Raw genomic sequence first — 8,311 nt, 5'->3', positions numbered from 1 at the left:
GTATTCTCAGGGCTTTAAGTTGGAAGAAAGAACCTGTAATGAGAAGGGGCTGGCACAGTTGGATGAGAAGTTGTGAGGGGTTGGGGGCAAGGGGCACGTGGGACGCCAGGGAGGGGGGCTGTAGATCCCTAGAGGAAGTGTAGGTTTAGGACTGTTCAGGAGGGAGAGAGGGATCCGTTTACTAGGGGTCTGGACATGGCGCTTCCAAAAGGAAGGGAGCATCTTGGATTCTGGTCTTGAGCTGGGGAGCTGTCCAGCAGCACCTTGCGGCCCCAGAGGGCTGTCATGTCCCTGGTTGCCACTGGGTGGCAGCACTCTCCCAGATTCTTAGAATCAACCCAAGGGGGCATTTGGGAGTGGGAATGGGGCTTGGGAGGGCCTCGCACAGAGGCCCAAGGAAGAATTGAGCAGAGTCTGATTTTTGAATTCCAAGTGTCCTGAGGGGGGACCGTCTTGAAGCATCTGTAATTCCCCTAACTCCCCACCCTCGCAGGCTGAGTGACACATGGAGCTTCTTGAAATGGCTGCAAATTGCTTCAATCACCTGGGATGTTACTGAGGGAGCAGCGGGGGTGGAAAGAAGGTGATGAGGTGAGGTGGAGGCAGGCAAGGACTGATTGAGGCCAAGAGCTGCCTCGGGAGGAGTCTGGGGGAGGATAGGAGACGTGAATCAGGTAATCTCAGCTTCCAGACCTGGCCCGGCCAGTCATTAGCATGGGCAGATCCCTTGACCTCTCTGAGCTCAATTTCCTCATCTGGAAGATGGGGATAATATATATTTCACAGGCGTTTCTGAGGATTACATGAGCTAATGTATAGAAAGTGCTAGCCACATTAGCTTGTACTTAGTAAATCCTTAATAAGTAATAACTGTTATTATTAGCATTGGTGTTTGGCTCCGGTGGTAAAACCACCAGTGCAGCTAAATTAGGGCAGAATCAGACAGTGGTTCAACCCAGACTGCACAATTGAATCACCTGGGGAGCTTTTTAAAATGTTGATGCTGTGGCCCCACCTTAGACCAATTAAATCAGAATCTGCGGATAAGGCCCAGATTTCCCAGCATTTCAAGATCTCTAATATAGAGCAGCTAGTCTGGAGAAAAGTTGCTCTTCAGAATCCATTGGTTTGAATCAAGGCTTCAGTATGATTCCTTGCATGACAGTCCCCAGGCTTAGAAGTTCTTTCTTACACACAACTCAAGTCCCTCATGCTATTGTTTCCTTTTTATTTGAGGTGAGATGGATCCCTGCATTTCAGTAAACCTCCACTGACTGAGGCTTTTCCTGTGTCAAGTCACAGGATTGGCCCTGGGAACATGGTAAGGAGTTGCATAGTCCCTGCCTTCAAAATTTCTTAGTGTCAAAGGAGAGATAAACATGTTGAAAATTAACTCTAGTGCAAAAGCCAAGAGCGAAATTGATGGATGGGCCAGGGCTGCCATCATACAGTGGCAGAGGGGCAAGTCAGACTGGGGTTGGGGGTGCAGGAATGAGGAAAGGGGAAGCTGGCTTTAGTAAGATGACACTTGGACCCAAGGGCCATGACTAGTGTCCCACTGTTCCTTTCTCTTCTTCGAGCCCTGCTCCCTCTTGTTCAGATCATGACAGATTCTAGCTCCTTCAGTCTCCTCCCAGCTTCTTGTTCACACTGCCCTCTTCTCTCTGGTCACTGTGGTTACTAGAGTTCAGTGCCCTTTCTCTCCTGGGGCTGAGAAATAGGCCTGGAGATATTCCTCCCTCCACTGGCACGAGGCATCTGGCCAGGACCCACCCACGACTTTGGCATTGTGCTGACCAGATTAAAAGTTCACCTTTGTCACACCATTGCTGTGTGATTGTAGGCAAGTTACTTAACCTGTCTGAACCTCACTTTCACCACAAATCATAAAATCTGGCAAATAAATGCCCACAGTGATGAAACAATGTGAATCTAGTAAACAGTAGGTGTTCCATCAATAGTGGCGAGTATTATTTTCATCCCTGAAAGGCTGATGGAGGCAAATCCCCCATGGACACTTTTCTTGCAGATGGCCCCATCTGCTGTAGGTGCAGAAGCACCCTCCAGCCTCTCAGAGACGGGAAGACGGGGAGGGCAAAGGAAGGCGAGGCCCCCTGGGACTCCCAGGCAGCTCTTCTCTGCTCCCCCGTGCGTGAAATCACATGCACCCCAATCTGTCTGCATCCACTTCATCTGCCAGCTCAGCAAATGCAGAGACAATTAAGGAGTTAATTAGCAGGCGGTGGGGAAGGGGCTGTGGACCTGAGGCTGATGGGACCCAGGAACACGCCCCTTCAGGCTCCCCATTGTCCCTGTGACCCTCATCTTCCCCTGCTTTCTCTTTGCTCGTCCAAATGCTCCTCTTACGCCCCTCCCTCATTTCCTGCTCCCTTAGCCCCCCTCAACCCTGTGCGTCCTCCTCTCTTTTTCCCTATTTCTTTCTCTGATCTCTCTCTTCCCCCACTTAGCCTGCCTGCCCTTTCCTACCGGAGTCACTACCTTCTCCGTCTTTGGGGAGCTCACCCTTTTCTCCTCCTCATGTTCTCCCCATGCCCTCCTCTCATTCTGGCCCCTCTTCACCCTTCACTCCGTCTCCCTCGCCCCACACCCTCCCTCCCTCTCCCACTTGAATGTGGGTCTCAGGAAATGTGCCTTGTTCGCTGGTTCATGAGTATGGGGTCCCATATCTGCTACAGGAGGCCTCAGGGTTTGACAGGTTGTCTGACAGGCTGGGTCCCCCCCTCTACAATTCTGAAGGGGTCTCTGGTCTTCACCATCTCCAGCACCTCTCATGCCTGGCCCTCTGTGTGTCTCCTGTGCCAGGGCATGTCTGGGAGGCTCCCACCCCGCGCTGCTGCTGCTGCCTCTCTTACGTCTGAGCAGTTTGTCTGCACATCCAGGACCGTGCTGCTCCCTTGTTCTTCCCCCAGTCCTTTCTGGGGGGCTGGCAGATGGCCACCTTTCTTCCATCACAAATCCCAATTTGTGTGTCATCATGTCATTTGGGGAATCACGGCTTTAGAAGAAAGGGATGATTAAAGAAAAAACATAAATTGAGAGAAAGGTGCTGAGCAAGAGAGAGGTGGAGAAATTGGTGCCAAGGCAGAGATTAAAAGGGCAGATGCTGGGGAGGGAGGAGGAGGAGGAAGAGGAGAAAGCAGAGAGAGAGAGTAAAAGAGAGAGAGAGAAGTAGAAATAGAGACTTTGAGATAGGGGAGAGAGCTAAGGTCCCTCCCTGCTTTAAAATTCTGGGTCTTTGAGAAGAAGAGTGAACAAAGGAGAAACAGAGTGCCTAGGCTTTTTCCTCTTCCAGGAAACCTCGCTGGAGATTCCCTTATCCTAGCACTGATCTCCAGTTCCCTCCTGGACCAGCCACCCTGCTGTCTCTGTTTTATGGGCTCTGGGAGCAGGTCGGTCCTCTGTCCTCCCTCCATACCCACTCTCCAATGCAGGGTGCTCCCCCAGAGCGGGCAGTGGCTATCCTGACCGCTAGAGGAGGGGAAAGGTTGTGGATAAGGCAAACCCGCACTCCCCAGCGGACTGTGCTCCTCCCACGCTCAGCAGATGCATTGAATTCCGGGCACCTTGAGGGCAGAGATTGCATCTGTAGCTCTGGGATGCCAAGGCCTGGCCTGAGCCTGGTAATTGCAGCTCCTCGATAGTGTTTAGTGAGTTGCATAACTGAGGAGCACCCCTGGGACCATGGCTGGATCTAGGGGTCTCCCAGGCTTGGTGACACCTTTGTCCTCTGCATCAGTTGGCCCTGCAGGGCGCTTGTGTCTCTGAGCTGTCCCCCAGCTAAGCACTGAGCTGTCCCCTCTCCCAACTCTCCCCCCACGGGAGGACCCTTCTAGAGCCCATGCCTCCCCCTATGGACCCTCCTCCCACGTTACCCAGGCCCCTCTGGAAGGCGCAATCTCAGCGCCCAGGGCGGCCTCTGAGCCACAGGAGGCAGTGCTGGTGAATAATTCATGGGCCTGGGAGGCCCTTATCTCCCAAGCCGGGCCCCACCCGGGGCCCCTGCACTGGGCTGCTGTCCCACGACTCCCTGCTTTATCTCAACGCCCAGCTTGTAATGCAGCTCGCCATATCACAGGCAGAAGGGGAGATTAATTTTCTGGTTTTGCATGGGCGGGGAGAGGAGGGGGCGTGGGGAGGTGCTGGGGAGCAGAAGCTGGGATCTTTCCGATTTCAGACTCCAGCGGCTTAATCCTCTCCCAGGCCTGCAGGAACGGGAGGAAGGGGGTGTTGCAAGCCAAATTTCATCATCAGCGGCGGCAGCCCCAACAGAGGGAGGAGGCGGCGAGGGGCAAACAGACGGGAGAAGCAGTGGTGCTGGCACAGAAAGGCGAGTTGTTTGGAAACAGGGTAAAAGGCAGCCCTCTCAGCCTGGGCTCACAGACACCCGGCTTGTCCGGGTGGGAGCTGGGGCCATGTGGGGTGAACACATGGGGCATGTATGTGTACACACAGGAGCTCCAGGCGCATAAGCTTACCCCTTAAGGATGTCACACCAGCCTCGGTGTCTGCCACACCCCACACAGGGCTTGGCACAGAGGCGTCTAAAAAAAATGTTGACTGATTGGGGGGCTGAACATCTGGGGGAATGCTGATGAGCTGAGCAGACACAGCCCCATGTCTCCTGGAATCTGGCTCTGCTATCTTTCCATCTGCCCTGTGAGCCCTGGCACACACAGACTGCTGGCTCCTTTGGTTTCCTGTGTCCGCCATGGTCTACCTAGGCCAGTGAGGGTGGGGACAGTGGCCTGGGGAGCCTGCAGTTCCCTGCTGCTTCTGCTTAGATGACACAACTACCCAGATCTGGAGGAATCACCATCTGTTAACTGAGCACCTATTATGTACCAAGACATGGGCAGGGCAGCCACATGTTCCCCAAGATCAATTAGAAGTGAGTCTTGCCTTCAAGGAGCTTAATGGCCCAACTGGGATAACCAGACACATAGGTAATTGATTTTGATGCATAACAGAATGTGATGCTTGCTAGGACAGAGCTGCTGATAAAAGTGCTCCAAGGAGGGAGAGAATTGATGATGACCAGGAAAGTGTCTTGAAGGATGTAGCATTTGAGACAGGTTTTGAAGGATAGGTAGGAGTTTATATCGGCTATAATGGCATTGGGAGGGAGGCAAGGCATTTCAGGAGAAGGAATAGTATGGAAGAAATGATCATAGGGAACCAGAGTGTAACAATGAGATAGCAATTTTGTCTGTCTGGTGAATGAGGAAGAATAGTGATGGTCAAGGCTGGGAGGCAGGCCAAGGGGAAGCCATGAAGTTTCCTGACATCATGTGGAGGAGCTTGCATTTGTCTAGGACCATTGGGGAACAACTGAAGAGCTCTGAGCAGGAGGTGGTATGATCAGCGTGGTATTGGAGGAAGATAAAAATAGTCACATCACTGAGCATTTGTATGCTGGGTATTGTTCTAAATGTTACGGAAGGAATTCTCTCATTAAATCCTTACAACCATCTTCTTAGTAGGTAATAATATCATCCCATTTTAGAGGAGATCCAAGATTGTGGAGTAGATAAACACTGTGCCTGCTTCCTTCCGTGAACACATAAAAATTACAACTAAATTATAGAACAGTCAACCTGGAAAACCATCTGAGGTCTAACTGAACAGAAGTTTTATAACTAAGGATATAGCCACGTTATATATATATAACTAAGAAACAGCCACGTTGTGACTGCATTGTTTACAATGGCCAAGATGGGGAGGCAGCCTGTGTGTCTGTTGATGGAAGAATGGATAAAGAGGAGGTGGTACATATATACAGTGGAATATTGCTCGGCCATGGAAGGGAATGGGTTCTTCCCATCTGCAGCAGCATGGATGGACCTGGAGGGTATTGTGCTGAGTGGAGTGTCAGACAGAGAAATACAGATGCAATGTGATTTCACTTATATGTGGAATCTAAAGAACAAACTAAACAGAAACAAACTCATAGATACAGAGAACATATTGATGGTTGCCAGATGGGAGAGGAGTTGGGGTGAGTGAAAAAGGGAAGGGATTAAGAAGTATAAATTGGTTGTTACACAATAAAGATGGTTATGTAGGGTATAGCATAAGGAATATAGTCAATAATATTGTGACAACTATGTATGGTGTCATATTGGTACTAGATTTGTTGGGGTGAAAGATGGGAGGGGGTTGGGGGCAGGGTGAAAAAGGTGAAGGGATTAAGAGGTACAAACTGGTACTTACAAAATAGTCACGGGGATGTAAAGTACAGCACAGAGAATACAGTCATTAATATGGTAATAACTATGTATAGTGCCAGGTGGGTACTAGACTAGTCAGGGGGATAATTTCTTAAATTATACAAATGTCTAACCACTATGCTGTACACCTGAAATTAATATAAAATAATGTTGAATGTCAACGGTAATTGAAAAATTAAAAAGGGGGGGAAAGGTGAAGGGGAATAAGAGGTCCAAATTTCCTGGAATAAAACAAATAAGTCATGGGGATGTGATGTACAGCATAGGGAATATAGTCAATAATATGGTGATAGCGTGGTACAGTGTCAGATGGTTGCTGGACTTATCATGGCGACCACTTCTTTAGGTATATAAATGTTGAATAGGTATGGTGTGTACCTGAAACTAATATAATGTTGTATGTTAGCTGTATTTTAATAAAAATCTTTAAAAAATATCATCCCATTTTATAGATGAGGAAATGGGGTCACAGAGGTGTTGGCAATAGAATGAGAATTAATTAAAGACAGCAGAAATCACAGATGGGAAGTTTAGGATGATAAATTCTTTAGTGTCTCAGGCACTTTTGGCCACGGAGAGAAATACTCATTAGTTTTTCTACTTTGATATGTAAGTTATTAATATTTATTCAGTTATTAACATTCCCCTAAATAGTTTCATACTACTTATACAACCAATAAATAAAAAATCTATGAACTTAGCAAATTATATTTCCCCAAATATTTAAACATTGATTGCAAATGAAATCAATTAAACTCTTCATAAATCAGGTTTTCTCAAAAGCTTTGAAAAATCCTGAAAAGCAGACAAAACAAACAATATTACAATAATTGCTGAAAAGGCCCCCATTACAAAAACAATAGCATGAATTTAAATGTCTTTGTTCCATATTTCTAACATTATTTTCTTTATTCTTATTCTTTTCTCTTCCAGGGTTAGAATTTTCCTGATTTCAACAGAGCCTCAGCCTGCAGACTGGAATGAATGGAGATGATTTGGGACAGGAATGGGGGGGAGTGGGGGTTGGGGGCCACAAAAGTCCTGGCAGGTTGGGGCTTCCAGGAAGAGCCTCCTGGGCTTCATTATGCAGCCCTTCGCCTATTTCATCAGGAACTCTCTCCTCTTTACACTTGGACCAATCATAGATTCTGAATTTTTGTATGTGACCCTAATCTTTTCCCCAAAATGATTCTAGTTCTGAGTACCTTATCTTTACAGTACAGCCCAGTGTGTTCTGAGTGGGGCCTGGTCTGGTTCAGTTAAGCCTAAAGTCCTTGGTCAATTGGTTAACTGGAACTATGTCCGTCTTTTCCTTCTCAGCTGCAAAGACCTACGCTATTGTCAGCAAGGGCGCTGAAGCCAGGGTCTAAGATGAGGCATTAAGGGCTTGAATTAGGGCAGTGGCAATGGAAATAAAAAGGAAAGGACAGTTTTCAGAGACTCCGTGAAGGCAAAACTGACTTATATTAAATGGGAGAGAATAGTTTTCCTCACAGAATCAAATGAAAATACATGTGAAGGTCCTCTCTGTACCTTATAAGCACCATTAAATCCTAGTTGTTTTGCTTTGTTGTTATGTTAGGATTATGAGATTGCCAAGGACAAAGCCTTAGAGAGTTCACCCAATGCAGGGAAGGCAGGAAAGGAGGCTGAAAGACAAAGGGAACTGAGAGCAATTGGTCCACCAGAAGAATCAGGAGAGAGAGAGAGAGAGGTGTCGCGTAAACCCTAAAGAGATGAGAGGCATGAGGACAGTTAGGTCCAAGAGAGAAGAAGGGAAGGTCTGAACTAGGGTGGGGAGAGTATGGGTGTGTTGGGAGGGAGAAAAGAAACAAAAGGGGTGAGTGATACGTTAGAGCCAGAAATGGCAAATAGCGATGTGCTGCGTGCACGTGCTGATGAGGGGCCAGAGGGGACGCTGGCGATTCTAAGGTCATGCATTTGGGGGTGGGGAGCCTGGGCAGATCCAGGCAAGGAAGATTGGGGTGGCCCTGGGTTCCTACAAGGCATAGAACGAAGGCTCCCCACCGTGACCAGGTTTGACACTCCTTTGCAAATATCAA

General features: G+C 48.4%; 1 protein-coding gene across 6 annotated transcripts in view; it reads left to right on the top strand.

Moving 5' to 3' along the window:
* LOC109443803 (uncharacterized) overlaps positions 1 to 7,813 on the top strand; it is a 33,623-nt gene extending 25,810 nt beyond the window's left edge. For 2 of the 6 annotated variants that reach the window (XR_002136748.3, XR_002136742.3), the window contains one exon: positions 7,182 to 7,813. The gene's annotated coding sequence lies outside the window, so the exon portion shown is untranslated. Of the gene's footprint in view, positions 1 to 1,236; positions 1,322 to 3,313; positions 4,110 to 4,221; positions 4,586 to 7,181 lie in introns of those variants that run through there. The other 4 variants (XR_002136743.3, XR_016021642.1, XR_012493984.2 and 1 more) reach the window with 4 other exon arrangements.
* The last annotated feature ends 498 nt before the right edge of the window (positions 7,814 to 8,311 follow it).

Source organism: Rhinolophus sinicus, chromosome 1 (assembly GCF_057876585.1).
Source record: "Rhinolophus sinicus isolate RSI-liver-muscle chromosome 1, RSI-T2T, whole genome shotgun sequence".
NCBI lineage: Eukaryota > Metazoa > Chordata > Mammalia > Chiroptera > Rhinolophidae > Rhinolophus > Rhinolophus sinicus.
The sequence above is the reverse complement of the archived record's forward strand: the minus strand, read 5'-3'. Positions and strand labels throughout refer to the sequence as shown.